General features: G+C 43.7%; 1 protein-coding gene across 1 annotated transcript in view; it reads left to right on the plus strand.

The window, feature by feature from the left end:
- Positions 1-16,829, plus strand: part of LOC128644508 (palmitoleoyl-protein carboxylesterase notum1-like) — a 121,493-nt gene that overhangs the window by 42,204 nt on the left and 62,460 nt on the right. The gene's annotated exons all lie outside the window — the stretch shown is intronic.

Consider the following 16,829-nt stretch of genomic DNA (forward strand, 5'->3'; position numbering starts at 1 on the left):
GGTTAGGAGAGATACAGAGCGCGCAAATGCTGTAAGAGCCATGTCTGATACTGCGTCACAGTATGCAGAACATGAGGACGGAGAGCTTCATTCTGTGGGTGACATCTCTGACTCGGGAAAACCTGATTCAGAGATTTCTAATTTTAAATTTAAGCTTGAGAACCTCCGTGTATTGCTTGGGGAGGTATTAGCTGTTCTGAATGACTGTAACACAGTTGCAATTCCAGAGAAATTGTGTAGGCTGGATAGATACTATGCGGTGCCGGTGTGTAGTGACGTTTTTCCTATACCTAAAAGGCTTACAGAAATTATTAGCAAGGAGTGGGATAGACCCGGTGTGCCCTTTTCCCCACCTCCTATATTTAGAAAAATGTTTCCAATAGACGCCACTACACAGGACTTATGGCAGACGGTTCCTAAGGTGGAGGGAGCATTTTCCTCTTTAGCAAAGCGTACCACTATCCCGGTTGAGGACAGTTGTGCTTTTTCAGATCCAATGGATAAAAAATTGGAGGGTTACCTTAAGAAAATGTTTATTCAACAAGGTTTTATTTTGCAGCCCCTTGCATGCATTGCGCCTGTCACTGCTGCGGCAGCATTCTGGTTTGAGGCCCTGGAAGAGGCCATCCATACAGCTCCATTGGAGGAAATTATTAACAAGCTTAGAACGCTTAAGCTAGCTAACTCATTTGTTTCTGATGCCATTGTTCATTTGACTAAACTAACGGCTAAGAATTCCGGATTCGCCATACAGGCGCGTAGGGCGCTATGGCTTAAATCCTGGTCAGCTGACGTGACTTCAAAGTCTAAGTTACTTAACATTCCTTTCAAGGGGCAGACCTTATTCGGGCCTGGCTTGAAGGAAATTATTGCTGACATTACTGGAGGCAAGGGTCATACCCTTCCTCAGGACAGGGCCAAATCAAAGGCCAAACAGTCTAATTTTCGTGCCTTTAGAAATTTCAAGGCAGGAGCAGCATCAACTTCCTCCGCTTCAAAACAAGAGGGAACTGTTGCTCATTCCAGACAGGCCTGGAAACCTAACCAGGCCTGGAACAAGGGCAAGCAGGCCAAAAAACCTGCTGCTGCCCCCAAGACAGCATGAAGGAACGGCCCCCTATCCGGAAACGGATCTAGTGGGGGGCAGACTTTATCTCTTCGCCCAGGCGTGGGCATGTGATGTTCAGGATCCCTGGGGGTTGGAGATCATATCTCAGGGATATCTTCTGGACTTCAAAGCTTCTCCTCCACAAGGGACATTTCATCTTTCAAGGTTATCCGCAAACCAGATAAAGAAAGAGGCATTCCTAAGCTGTGTGCAAGACCTCCTAGTAATGGGAGTGATCCATCCAGTTCCGCGGACGGAACAGGGACAGGGGTTTTATTCAAATCTGTTTGTGGTTCCCAAGAAAGAGGGAACCTTCAGACCAATCTTGGATCTAAAGATCTTAAACGAATTCCTCAGAGTTCCATCATTCAAAATGGAAACTATTCGGACCATCCTACCCATGATCCAAGAGTGTCAGTACATGACCACAGTGGACTTAAAAGATGCCTACCTTCACATACCGATTCACAAAGATCATCATCGATTCCTAAGCTTTGCCTTTCTAGACAGGCATTACCAATTTGTAGCTCTTCCCTTCGGGTTGGCCACAGCCCCGAGAATTTTTACAAAGGTTCTGGGATCACTTCTGGCGGCTCTAAGACCGCGAGGCATAGCGGTGGCTCCGTATCTAGACGACATCCTGATACAGGCGTCAAGTTTTCAAATTGCCACGTATCATACAGAGATAGTTCTGGCATTTCTGAGGTCGCATGGGTGGAAAGTGAACGTGGAAAAGAGTTCTCTATCCCCACTCACAAGAGTCACCTTCCTAAGGACTCTTATAGATTCTGTAGAGATGAAAATTTACCTGACTGAGTCCAGGTTATCAAAACTTCTAAATGCTTGCCGTGTCCTTCATTCCATTCCACGTCCGTCAGTGGCTCAGTGCATGGAAGTAATAAGCTTAATGGTAGCGGCAATGGACATAGTGCCATTTGCGCGCCTGCATCTCAGACCGCTGCAATTATGCATGCTAAGTCAGTGGAATGGTAATTACTCAGATTTGTCCCCTCTACTAAATCTGGATCAAGAGACCAGAGATTCTCTTCTCTGGTGGCTCTCTCGGGTCCATCTGTCCAAGGGTATGACCTTTCGCAGGCCAGATTGGACGATTGTAACAACAGATGCCAGCCTTCTAGGTTGGGGCGCAGTCTGGAACTCCCTGAAGGCTCAGGGATCGTGGACTCAGGAGGAGAAACTCCTCCCAATAAATATTCTGGAGTTAAGAGCAATGTTCAAGGCTCTTCTAGCTTGGCCTCAGTTAGCAACCCTGAGGTTCATCAGATTTCAGTCGGACAACATCACGACTGTGGCTTACATCAACCATCAAGGGGGAACCAGGAGTTCCCTAGCGATGTTAGAAGTCTCAAAGATAATTCGCTGGGCAGAGTCTCACTCTTGCCACCTATCAGCGATCCACATCCCAGGTGTAGAGTACTGGGAGGCGGATTTTCTAAGTCGTTAGACTTTTCATCCGGGGGAGTGGGAACTCCATCCGGAGGTGTTTTCTCAACTGATCCATCGTTGGGGCAAACTAGAACTGGATCTCATGGCGTCTCGCCAGAACGCCAAGCTTCCTTGTTACGGATCCAGGTCCAGGGACCCGGGAGCGACGCTGATAGATGCTCTAGCAGCTCCTTGGTTCTTCAACCTGGTTTATGTGTTTCCACCGTTTCCTCTGCTCCCTCGACTGATTGCCAAAATCAAGCAGGAGAGAGCATCAGTGATTCTGATAGCGTCTGCGTGGCCACAGACCTAGTGGACATGTCGTCATCCTTTCCACCATGGACTCTGCCTCTGAGGCAGGACCTTCTAATTCAAGGTCCTTTCAATCATCCAAATCTAATTTCTCTGAGACTGACTGCATGGAGATTGAACGCTTGATTCTATCAAGGTGTGGCTTCTCCGAGTCAGTCATTGATACCTTGATACAGGCACGAAAGCCTGTCACCAGGAAAATCTACCATAAGATATGGCATAAATATCTTTATTGGTGTGAATCCAAGAATTACTCATGGAGTAATGTTAGGATTCCTAGGATATTGTCCTTTCTCCAAGAGGGTTTGGACAAAGGATTATCAGCTAGTTCTTTAAAAGGACAGATTTCTGCTCTGTCTATTCTTTTGCACAAGCGTCTGGCAGAGGTTCCTGACGTCCAGGCATTTTGTCAGGCTTTGGTTAGAATTAAGCCTGTGTTTAAAACTGTTGCTCCCCCGTGGAGCTTAAACTTGGTTCTTAAAGTTCTTCAAGGAGTTCCGTTTGAACCCCTTCATTCCATTGATATTAAACTTTTATCTTGGAAAGTTCTGTTTTTGATGGCTATTTCCTCGACTCGAGGAGTCTCTGAGCTATCGGCCTTACAATGTGATTCTCCTTATCTGATCTTTCATGCAGATAAGGTAGTTCTGTGTACCAAACCTGGGTTTTTACCTAAGGTGGTTTCTAACAAGAATTTCAATCGAGATTATTGTGTCCTAATCCTTCTTCAAAGAAGGAACGTCTTTTACATAATCTGGACGTAGTCCGTGCCTTGAAGTTTTACTTACAAGCTACTAAAGATTTTCGCCAAACATCTTCCCTGTTTGTCGTTTACTCTGGACAGAGGAGAGGTCAAAAAGCTTTGGCAACCTCTCTTTCCTTTTGGCTTCGGAGCATAATTCGCTTAGCCTATGAGACTGCTGGACAGCAGCCCCCTGAAAGGATTACAGCTCATTCTACTAGAGCTGTGGCTTCCACCTGGGCCTTTAAAAATGAGGCCTCTGTTGAACAGATTTGCAAGGCTGCGACTTGGTCTTCGCTTCACACCTTTTCAAAATTTTACAAATTTGATAGTTTTGCTTCTTCGGAGGCTGTTTTTGGGAGAAAGGTTCTTCAGGCAGTGGTTCCTTCCGTTTAATCCTGCCTTGTCCCTCCCATCATCCGTGTACTTTAGCTTTGGTATTGGTATCCCATAAGTAATGGATGATCCGTGGACTGGATACACTTAACAAGAGAAAACATAATTTATGCTTACCTGATAAATTTATTTCTCTTGTAGTGTATCCAGTCCACGGCCCGCCCTGTCCTTTTAAGGCAGGTCTAAATTTTAATTAAACTACAGTCACTACTGAACCCTATGGTTTCTCCTTTCTCGTCTTGTTTCGGTCGAATGACTGGATATGGCAGTGAGGGGAGGAGCTATATAGCAGCTCTCTGCTGTGGGTGATCCTCTTGCAACTTCCTGTTGGGAAGGAGAATATCCCATATGTAATGGATGATCCGTGGACTGGATACACTACAAGAGAAATAAATTTATCAGGTAAGCATAAATTATGTTTTTCATCCGATAGGATGTCCTGTCTGTTTTCCTTCTTCCCCTCTTATGGAGGATTTATGCGGCTTGACGGTTAGGACCCGGATTGCAGGCTGGTCCTGTTTGGGTTCAGTTCTGTCTGGTAGCTGTTCTGACACGTGGCGCCGCTCTGCTTGGCTGGTCCGGTAGAGGCGCCGAGTGCTCATTTTATCCTCTGGGTTCAACTAAGCATTCTAGAGGACCAGTGGGTCCGTGAGGCAGGAAGGATTGTCTCAGTTCTTTATAGCCTTCAATTTGGATGACTGGGTCAGTGGAGTTCCGCTGCGTCTCTCTATCTTGTGTCTGGGGTTGTCAGACCCTAGAGCTCCTCCCCATGTAGTGGAGGGTTGGTGGGCTTGCGCCCTCTTGCCGCCAAGTTGGGGAGGGTTGGCCTTTTTTCTTTTGAGGCCCTGGGAATTGAGGCCCTGGACTTAGTTCTCAGCAGCTAGTAATTTATTGGGTGTTTCAGCTGCCTTGCAGCGGATGGGTTGCAGAATGTGACCAGCTGCAGCTATTGCACATTGACTGTGTACTGGCTAGCTGTTTTTTATGAGACCTTTTGATCTTCCTCTGTTGTCTCCATGTGAGTTAGTTCTCCTTTTAGGGACCTAGGTTCCCCTCCGGGATATGGTCGTTTCCTGTTAGGGGCACTGGGCGTGGTCTCCTTGGGCTCTGCCCGGAGCTGGGGATGCTGTGCATCCTTTTCTCTCTATGATCCTCTGATTGTATGGATGTGATGCGGAGACCATCCATTGCTCGAGTGATTTTGGCCTCGGGGTATCCCCTTGCTTGTTGTCCTGCGGCTGTTTGAGAGTCTCTGGGCTCTAGTGTTGTTGTATGACTTTTAACGCCTTAGCTCCTTTGGAGCATTGGACTTTGGCAAGGGGTGGTCTCTTCCTTGGGTCGGGGCTTGTGAGTTATCTCGTTATCAGGGTTGATCTGGATATTGCATTGATATCTCCCTGTGGTCTGTTTTTTTATATCAGTTCTCGGATATTGTTTGTTTAAACAATTTGGGGCTCGGTTCAGTCTTCTCCCTGGTTTCCGGTTTCTGAGGCTTCGCTCAGTGTTTTCCTTTGTGGAGTTGTTGCCAGACTTTTTTTTGGCTCTAAGGCTGGTTCGGGGTTCCTGGGAACTTGGGCTATGTCCTTTTACTTGGACTAATTGACCTGGTCACGGTTGGCTAGGTTGTCTGAGTGCTAATGCTCATTGGGCTGGACTTACGCCTTTATGGTCAGTTTCCCTTGGTCAGCTTGCTGTGGTAACCTTATGGATATGATCTCTGCTGCAGCTATTGCACATTGGATGTGTGTTAGCAAGCTAATTCCTTAGGGGGATTCCTTCCAAATTCATCTGCGTTGGAGATTGATCTCTCCTTTAGCCTGTGGCTTTGTGTCTTGTGGGCAGGTGCTCTGCCTTTTTGGCCCCATCCCTTTTCTTAGGGTGGGGGGGCTTATTCTCCTTCTTATGGAGGTGTGGTCCTTTTTCTAGGGATTCTCTTGGATTCAGGAGGCTGTAACTGAGAGTTAACCTTTCAGAGAGGGGTGTTTTTCTCTGGGTTGTTAAGTTCCATCTGGCTCTTGCATGCTGGCTCCATGTCGAGACTATGGTGGGCCTTTTGTTAGATTCCTTTTGGTCTACGGCCTTGTCGTCTGTTTCTAAGGAGTCGGGTTGGCACCCGTGCTCTGTAGGGATTGCTGTCTCCATTCCACTCGTTTTTGAGCTTGTGTTAGGGTTCTTCTGTTCCCCTGTTTCAGACCTGCCGATGCTTGGGCTGGCCCGGCTGGGAGTGGGTACTGAGATGCGTTGTCATCTTCAGGATCTAGGTTGGCATAGTAGCTAGCTCCCTGGGCTTGCAAGCAGAAGGTCCAGGGTTACCATACACCTTCGGGTTCTGGGTGTAATATCTCTCTCTCTCTCTCTCTCTCTCTCTCTCTCTCTCTCTCTCTCTCTCTCTCTCTCTCTCTCTCTCTCTCTCTCTCTCTCTCTCTCTCTCTCTCTCTCTCTTTCTCTCTTTCTCTCTTTCTCTCTTTTCTCTCTTTTCTCTCTTTTCTCTCTTTTCTCTCTTTTCTCTCTTTTCTCTCTTTTCTCTCTTTTCTCTCTTTTCTCTCTTTTCTCTCTTTTCTCTCTTTTCTCTCTTTTCTCTCTCTTCTCTCTCTCGTGCAGTAGGCCTCGTTGAGTTTATGTGCTTCCCCTTTTTGGAGCCCTGTGTGTAGGTCTGGCGACTTTGATTGCCTAGAGCGTGCCCTCTGTCTGGGAGTTTTCTTTTGCAATCTGTTCTCTTGCTGGCCGCTTTTTAATTCTCAGCAAGTATTCTTCGGTGCTATCCTGATGATGGCTGCGTATTCTTGACTCAGGGATTTTCGTCCGGGTCTGTTACACATTCTTTTTTGTCTGAATACTTTAATATTCTTAGTTCTGATGATGTGAGGACTCCGTCTTAAGTTTTCTTTCGGTGCTTTGCACAATGTTGAGAGAAGGGTTTCCTTTCGGTTCTTCCTTGCCCTATCCCTTGGGGAATTTAGACTAGTGTTCCCCTCTTTAGTGAGGGGTGAGCGGTGAGGGACCGACTGTTGGGTGACGGTGTCTCCTGGGGGATTGTTGGTTCAGTTGAGTCCGATTTTGCGGTCTCTAGCTACGCTTCTGGACTATCTGCTGGTCAGTGTCCTTGGGGCCTTTCCTTTTTAAAGTTTTCTTGGCTTCGGACGAAGCAGGGTTTTCATTGGGTAGTAGTTTCAGGCTTGGTGCTCTCAGAATGGGCCGCCTATTGTACCCTCCCGTTTTGGCATTCAATGTCCTCTTTAGCTTGGGTATGGTTTTCTCAAAAGTAATGAATGCGGCTGTGGAATCTTTCCCATTAGGAAGAAAAACATAAATTATGCTTACCTGATAATTTTAATTTTCTTCCGTGGGAAAGAGTCCACAGCCCCTCACCCGTTTTTTTTTTTTTTTTATGTGGGGCGTCTTAGTTGTATTCTTCTGGCACCTTTTCACCCTGATATTTCTTCTACTGTTCCTTGTTCCTCGGCAGAATGACTGGGGGATGAGGGAAGTGGGAGGAATATTTATCCCTTTGGCTGGAGTGTCTTTGCCTCCTCCTGGTGGCCAGGTTCTTATTTCCCAAAAGTAATGAATGCGGCTGCGTACTCTTTCCCATGGAAGAAAATTAAATTATCAGGTAAGCATAATTTATGGAAGGAATTTAGGCTGGTGCTCCCCTCTTTTCTTTAGTACTGTCCCGTTACAGTGTGACCTATTGTCACAAACCAATGAAATAAACAGCGCTTCTGCCAACTCTTTATATGGGACAATATTTGTATAAAGTAATTGTGTCACCTCTCAAGCACTGCATACTTACTAATCAAGTCAGAATAGAGATCACCATATGTGTATACTTTTTTTTGCCACTACTGATTGGTAAGCAGTTTTCTGCGGCTCCTGAACTGTACATGGGGGGGGGGTTAAACACATAGACTTGCAGGGTCAGTAGTGCTAAAATTAGATGTTCTTTGAATTGGAGCATGCACATATTACACTACAATGTCCCTTTAGTTGCTCTTTAAACCCTAGGCAGTTTGTGACGCCTATATCACCAGTGTCACTGTTATCAAAAAGGACAGCTTTTTAACAAGGGGGTAAAACAATTTTCAGAAGCCGAGTAAAGTCAGTTGTATTAATACAATGTGTGTTTTTGGGGTAAAAAAAAAAAAGGTTTGCGTGCATTGAAAGAGAGATTTCCTGGGCAGATCAGTGTTATCCCTTATGTGCAGCATGTGGTCTCCTACTGTTTTATTAATATTATGTCCTGGATACCAGATTGGATCACAAGACTTTGTGAAGTTTATGCAACCAGCTAGTATTTCACTGTGTTCTTCATGTGCAGGTTTATTTTATATCTGTTTAGATGACGATGCAGGATGTTTGTGCTAGACAATACATCTAAAGGAATATTGCACAGAGAAATCACTGTTATTTCTGTTAGAATATTTAAACCATTGCAAAACTCTAAACCACAGGCATTTTTCTGTAATGTCCCTGCAGTAATGGTTTGTTTAACTTAGGGCCACAATACAAACCTCTGGCGCAATAAATGTCCTATAGTCTCATGCCACATTGCACCTATCCCCCATATGCAACACACAGAGGTATCTGACTTTTCCTTGTGTTTTCTGTATGGATCTAATGTGAATGTTGGTTTGTGGAAATGACCTTGCTAAAGAATTTGTTTTGCATGTGTTTATCACAAGTGTATATTTTTGTTGTGATTAAAGGGATATTGTACTCATCCATATGAATGAGCATCATTGTTATAGTTTCAGAGCAGCAATACAATACTGAGAACATTCTGGTTCTGATGTTGCTGTTAAAGGGATATAAAACAGTACTTATACTTGTTTTCTTGCAAAATGAGCTTTTAGTATTTCTCATTGTAGCCACTGCCCTCAGGGTGATGAGAGGAGACATCGTAACTTAAAGGGACATAATACTCATATGCTAAATCACTTGAAACTTATGCAGCATAACTGTAAAAAGCTGACAGGAAAATATCACCTGAGCATCTCTATGTAAAAAAGGAAGATATTTTACCTCACAATTTCCTCAGCTCAGCAGAGTAAGTTCTGTGAAAAAAGTTATACTCGGCTGCAGCCCAGCTGCAGGTTAAAAAAAAAAATAAAGAAATGAACAGCAGCCAATCGGCATCAGCAGTGCTGAGGTCATGAACTCTTTTACTGTGATCTCATGAGATTTCACTTAACTCTCATGAGATTTCATTGTAAACTTCCTTACACTGAATAGGGAAATAAGATGAGTGGGCACGAAAGTTCGCTCCTTCCGCTGTCCCGGGACAGACATACTGATTTGTTGCTTAGAAGTCCTTTACAATGGGATGTGGCTACTGAGAAACTTTTGCGGTAAAATCTCTTTCTTTTCTCCAACATAGGTGTGTCCGGTCCACGGCGTCATCCTTACTTGTGGGATATTCTCTTCCCCAACAGGAAATGGCAAAGAGCCCAGCAAAGCTGGTCACATGATCCCTCCTAGGCTCCGCCTACCCCAGTCATTCTCTTTGCCGTTGTACAGGCAACATCTCCACGGAGATGGCTTAGAGTTTTTTAGTGTTTAACTGTAGTTTTTATTATTCAATCAAGAGTTTGTTATTTTGAAATAGTGCTGGTATGTACTATTTACTCAGAAACAGAAAAGAGATGAAGATTTCTGTTTGTATGAGGAAAATGATTTTAGCAACCGTAACTAAAATCCATGGCTGTTCCACACAGGACTGTTGAGAGCAATTAACTTCAGTTGGGGGAACAGTGTGCAGTCTCTTGCTGCTTGAGGTATGACACATTCTAACAAGACGATGTAATGCTGGAAGCTGTCATTTTCCCTATGGGATCCGGTAAGCCATGTTTATTACGATCGTAAATAAGGGCTTCACAAGGGCTTATTAAGACTGTAGACTTTTTCTGGGCTAAATCGATTCATTATTAACACATATTTAGCCTTGAGGAATCATTTTATCTGGGTATTTTGATATAATAATATCGGCAGGCACTGTATTAGACACCTTATTCCTTAGGGGCTTTCCCAAAGCATAAGCAGAGCCTCATTTTCGCGCCGGTGTGGCGCACTTGTTTTTGAGAGGCATGGCATGCAGTCGCATGTGAGAGGAGCTCTGATACTTAGAAAAGACTTTCTGAAGGCGTCATTTGGTATCGTATTCCCCTTTGGGCTTGGTTGGGTGCGTCTTCCAAGAACAAGCTACTTAACATTCCTTTCAAGGGGAAAACGCTGTTTGGCCCTGACTTGAAAGAGATTATCTCTGATATCACTGGGGGTAAGGGCCACGCCCTTCCTCAGGATCGGCCTTTCAAGGCAAAAAATAAACCTAATCTGATAACGGACCAGCCCAAGGTGCTACGTCCTCTAAGCAAGAGGGTAATACTTCTCAAGCCAAGCCAGCTTGGAGACCAATGCAAGGCTGGAACAAGGGAAAGCAGGCCAAGAAACCTGCCACTGCTACCAAGACTGCATGAAATGTTGGCCCCCGATCCGGGACCGGATCTGGTGGGGGGCAGACTCTCTCTCTTCGCTCAGGCTTGGGCAAGAGATGTTCTGGATCCTTGGGCGCTAGAAATAGTCTCCCAAGGTTATCTTCTGGAATTCAAGGGACTTCCCCCAAGGGGGAGGTTCCACAGGTCTCAGTTGTCTTCAGACCACATAAAAAGACAGGCATTCTTACATTGTGTAGAAGACCTGTTAAAAATGGGAGTGATTCATCCTGTTCCATTAAGAGAACAAGGGATGGGGTTCTACTCCAATCTGTTCATAGTTCCCAAAAAAGAGGGAACGTTCAGACCAATCTTAGATCTCAAGATCTTAAACAAGTTTCTCAAGGTTCCATCGTTCAAGATGGAAACCATTCGAACTATTCTTCCTTCCATCCAGGAAGGTCAATTCATGACCACGGTGGATTTAAAGGATGCGTATCTACATATTCCTATCCACAAGGAACATCATCGGTTCCTAAGGTTCGCATTCCTGGACAAACATTACCAGTTCGTGGCGCTTCCTTTCGGATTAGCCACTGCTCCAAGGATTTTCACAAAGGTACTAGGGTCCCTTCTAGCTGTGCTAAGACCAAGGGGCATTGCTGTAGTACCTTACTTGGACGACATTCTGATTCAAGCGTCGTCCCTTCCTCAAGCAAAGGCTCACACGGACATCGTCCTGGCCTTTCTCAGATCTCACGGATGGAAAGTGAACGTGGAAAAGAGTTCTCTATCCCCGTCAACAAGGGTTCCCTTCTTGGGAACAATTATAGACTCCTTAGAAATGAGGTTTTTTCTAACAGAGGCCAGAAAAACAAAACTTCTAGACTCTTGTCGGATACTTCATTCCGTTCCTCTTCCTTCCATAGCTCAGTGCATGGAAGTGATCGGGTTGATGGTAGCGGCAATGGACATAGTTCCTTTTGCGCGCATTCATCTAAGACCATTACAACTGTGCATGCTCAGTCAGTGGAATGGGGACTATACAGACTTGTCTCCGAAGATACAAGTAAATCAGAGGACCAGAGACTCACTCCGTTGGTGGCTGTCCCTGGACAACCTGTCACAAGGGATGACATTCCGCAGACCAGAGTGGGTCATTGTCACGACCGACGCCAGTCTGATGGGCTGGGGCGCGGTCTGGGGATCCCTGAAAGCTCAGGGTCTTTGGTCTCGGGAAGAGTCTCTTCTACCGATAAATATTCTGGAACTGAGAGCGATATTCAATGCTCTCAAGGCTTGGCCTCAGCTAGCGAGGGCCAAGTTCATACGGTTTCAATCAGACAACATGACAACTGTTGCGTACATCAACCATCAGGGGGGAACAAGGAGTTCCCTAGCGATGGAAGAAGTGACCAAAATCATTCTATGGGCGGAGTCTCACTCCTGCCACCTGTCTGCTATCCACATCCCAGGAGTGGAAAATTGGGAAGCGGATTTTCTGAGTCGTCAGACATTGCATCCGGGGAAGTGGGAACTTCATCCGGAAATTTTTGCCCAAGTCACTCAGCTGTGGGGCATTCCAGACATGGATCTGATGGCCTCTCGTCAGAACTTCAAAGTTCCTTGCTACGGGTCCAGATCCAGGGATCCCAAGGCGGCTCTAGTGGATGCACTAGTAGCACCTTGGACCTTCAAACTAGCTTATGTGTTCCCGCCATTTCCTCTCATCCCCAGGCTGGTAGCCAGGATCAATCAGGAGAGGGCGTCGGTGATCTTGATAGCTCCTGCGTGGCCACGCAGGACTTGGTATGCAGATCTGGTGACTATGTCATCGGCTCCACCTTGGAAGCTACCTTTGAGACGAGACCTTCTTGTTCAGGGTCCGTTCGAACATCCGAATCTGGTTTCACTCCAGCTGACTGCTTGGAGATTGAACGCTTGATTTTATCGAAGCGAGGATTCTCAGATTCTGTTATCGATACTCTTGTTCAGGCCAGAAAGCCTGTAACTAGAAAGATTTACCACAAAATTTGGAAAAAATATATCTGTTGGTGTGAATCTAAAGGATTCCCTTGGGACAAGGTTAAGATTCCTAGGATTCTATCCTTCCTTCAAGAAGGATTGGAAAAAGGATTATCTGCAAGTTCCCTGAAGGGACAGATTTCTGCCTTGTCGGTGTTACTTCACAAAAAACTGGCTGCTGTGCCAGATGTTCAAGCCTTTGTTCAGGCTCTGGTTAGAATTAAGCCTGTTTACAAACCTTTGACTCCTCCTTGGAGTCTCAATTTAGTTCTTTCAGTTCTTCAGGGGGTTCCGTTTGAACCCTTGCATTCCGTTGATATTAAATTATTATCTTGGAAAGTTTTGTTTTTAGTTGCAATTTCTTCTGCCAGAAGAGTTTCAGAATTATCTGCTCTGCAGTGTTCTCCTCCTTATCTGGTGTTCCATGCAGATAAGGTGGTTTTACGTACTAAACCTGGTTTTCTTCCAAAAGTTGTTTCTAACAAAAACATTAACCAGGAGATTATCGTACCTTCTCTGTGTCCGAAACCAGTTTCAAAGAAGGAACGTTTGTTGCACAATTTGGATGTTGTTCGCGCTCTAAAATTCTATTTAGATGCTACAAAGGATTTTAGACAAACATCTTCCTTGTTTGTTGTTTATTCCGGTAAAAGGAGAGGTCAAAAAGCAACTTCTACCTCTTTCTCTTTTTGGATTAAAAGCATCATCAGATTGGCTTACGAGACTGCCGGACGGCAGCCTCCCGAAAGAATCACAGCTCATTCCACTAGGGCTGTGGCTTCCACATGGGCCTTCAAGAACGAGGCTTCTGTTGATCAGATATGTAGGGCAGCGACTTGGTCTTCACTGCACACTTTTACCAAATTTTACAAGTTTGATACTTTTGCTTCTTCTGAGGCTATTTTTGGGAGAAAGGTTTTGCAAGCCGTGGTGCCTTCCGTTTAGGTGACCTGATTTGCTCCCTCCCTTCATCCGTGTCCTAAAGCTTTGGTATTGGTTCCCACAAGTAAGGATGACGCCGTGGACCGGACACACCTATGTTGGAGAAAACAGAATTTATGTTTACCTGATAAATTACTTTCTCCAACGGTGTGTCCGGTCCACGGCCCGCCCTGGTTTTTTAATCAGGTCTGATAATTTATTTTCTTTAACTACAGTCACCACGGTACCATATGGTTTCTCCTATGTAAATATTCCTCCTTAACGTCGGTCGAATGACTGGGGTAGGCGGAGCCTAGGAGGGATCATGTGACCAGCTTTGCTGGGCTCTTTGCCATTTCCTGTTGGGGAAGAGAATATCCCACAAGTAAGGATGACGCCGTGGACCGGACACACCGTTGGAGAAAGTAATTTATCAGGTAAACATAAATTCTGTTTTTTACATAGAGATGTTCAGGAGATATTTTCTAGTCTGCTTTTTACAGCTATACTGCATCACTTTCAAGTGTTTAAACATTTGGGTATTATGACCCTTTAAGTTGCACAAGTTAATTTCTGCCATTTCTGAGAATGAAATCAGTAACTAGAGATTATCTGAATACTAAACAAGCTCGAGTTATTCTATGAGATTTATGACATCAAGCTAGATCAGCTTCATTGTAGGGCTGTGACAGGAATTAATGGACTCTGCACAAATCGAGTTAAAAAAAAAAGAAAATTAAATGATGAATAATACATATTGCAATGATTTCCACAAAGTATAACTCACTGCTTTTAATGTTGTGGGTTTTTTTTTATTACAACAATAAAATGGACTGTATAATATCCCCTTAATTTGCACATGCTGTGCAATTCTATTTGATTAGGTACTCAATTCAATCAAATCTAGTTTTTCATTCTGCAAGAAAAAAAAAAGTTTTCCTAATGATATAATTTACAGATTCCTTTAAAATATATACTTGAAGAAATTGCCCACTGTGCATTCAAAGAACCACTTACAGTGAATGTGAGTATTTTTAAACTTACTTACCTTTCTCTTCAAGAAAGCAGGCGATCCCCCGCCCGCTTCTCACGTTGTACTTACACAGCAATAACGAAACCAGCTTCCTCCAATCACGGCGTGGCTTCACGAGATGGACGCTCGGGGGGGGGGGGGGGGGAGCCATGATCGAGGAAGCCGGTTTCGTCATTGCTGACGTAGTTACAGAGGAGATGCAGGCGGGGGATTGCCGATCCAACTTTAATGAAGAGAAAGGTTAAGTATTTTAAAAAAATACGCTGCAATGTGTAAACTTTCATGAATGAAAGTGCCCTTGTTTTTAATAGTATTTTTAAAAACCGTGCACTAGTTCATGAAAGTTTACATTCACTTTAATATAGTAGCATTGCATAAATGACAAATACATGATACAAAGTCAGTGTGATATCACTTACTTTGACTTTCAAATGAGTAGCAGATCTTTTTTAAAAAAAAAAAAAAATGATGGCAAGTTTCAAAGTACATTCAATTTTCCAATCCCCTGTATCATGCGACAGCCATCGGCCGCAAAGCTCATATATGTATATACTGTGTACTCACGCACGTGTTTGTGTGTGAGATAGATGTGTACTCACGCACGTGTTTGTGTGTGAGATAGATGTGTAATCACACACGTGTTTGTGTGTGAGATAGATGTGTAATCACACACGTGTTTGTGTGTGAGATAGATGTGTAATCACACACGTGTTTGTGTGTGAGATAGATGTGTAATCACACACGTGTTTGTGTGTGAGATAGATGTGTAATCACACACGTGTTTGTGTGTGAGATAGATGTGTAATCACACACGTGTTTGTGTGTGAGATAGATGTGTAATCACACACGTGTTTGTGTGTGAGATAGATATATATAGCAGCACCTAAAATGAAAAAGTAAAACGTGAATAAGGATGTGAAGCATTGTCCTATTTTTACCTTCTGTTTTTCCATTTGAAGTGCTGCGTATATGAACTATAATCTGAATTTGTTGGTGCCTAATGATGCAGAGATCTTCAGTTTTGCACTTTTTAAAAGTACACTTGTGCTGAATGACTCTATTTTTTCACTTATGCACATGCTCAGTGGTAGCTGGTGCCTCAGAAGGTGTGCATATAAAGAATTGTGCATAGTTTGATAAAATATCATGGATGTTTAATTTTGACTTAGTGTCCCTTTTAAGTAACAATCTTTTTAGTTCTTCTGCTATACCATCTTTGCCCAACATGTAGACCATAATCTACCAGTAAGTCTCTAAAGTCTGAGTCTCATTTGTTGTGTTATTTCACTCACCAATTTCCTTGCAAGCAGTGGTGATAATAAGGCTACATGTGTTTGTTCTGGTGACCTCCGGTTCAAAACAAGTGCTTTACATTTGTTCAGTGTAAGAAAATTAGAGCATTCAATGTGCAGTGTGTATTAGGTCAGATTTCCTTATGTACACAAGTAGATCACACACACAAAAAAAAGCTCCTTAGGGCACCCATGTGTTCCATACGCTGTTCTTAACACATTTGTTTCAGGAGGGCATTTTATTAGGAAATGCTGCATATGACATTTAATGTTTTTAAACGGTTATTGTTGATCTTGTCACTTTTGCTGTGGGCAGTTAGGGACAGATATAACTTTAAACTCCACAACTGATTAAACAATCACGGTGTAGATTATTTTAGTGTCTGGGTATTGGACTCCAAAGTCTCTGGGAGCAATAAAACCCCCCCACACACACATGCGCGCACACACACACACACACATATATATATATATACAGGTAGCCCTCAGTTTACGCCGGGGTTAGGTTCCAGAAGGAATGGTTGTAAATCGAAACTGTTGTAAATTGAAACCCAGTTTATAATGTAAGTCAATGGGAAGTGAGGGAGATAGGTGTTACTTATGACAATTTTGAGAGGGGCCTGGAACCTAATGCATTATTTTTAAAGCTTTGAAATGAAGACTTTAAATGCTAGACAGCATTATAAACCTAATAAAATAATCACACAACACAGAATATATAATTAAACTAAGTTAAATGAACAAAAACATTTGCTTAACAGCATTATTAACCTAATAAAATAATCACACAACACAGACTTCACTTGCATTTTTCTGCAAACAGTTCTTTCTATGCATTCCAATCTGGACTGAGATATAGACAGGAAGATCTTGTTCCTTTGAAATCTGCTCGATAGCTCAGGTCTGGTTAAACTGATTAATTTCAGCTTGCTTGGCTTTGCTGCAACACAAGCGGACAGCTCCACCTATTGGCTATTTTAATAAATGCACTGCTTCTCAATGCTTTTCAGTAGCAGTCACATGACTGGAAAAAAAGTTGTTATTCTGAAACTGTGTAAATGGACCCGTTGTGTGTGTGTGTGTATGTGTATATATATATATATATATATATATATATATATATATA

Source organism: Bombina bombina, unplaced genomic scaffold (assembly GCF_027579735.1).
Source record: "Bombina bombina isolate aBomBom1 unplaced genomic scaffold, aBomBom1.pri scaffold_715, whole genome shotgun sequence".
Lineage (NCBI taxonomy): Eukaryota > Metazoa > Chordata > Amphibia > Anura > Bombinatoridae > Bombina > Bombina bombina.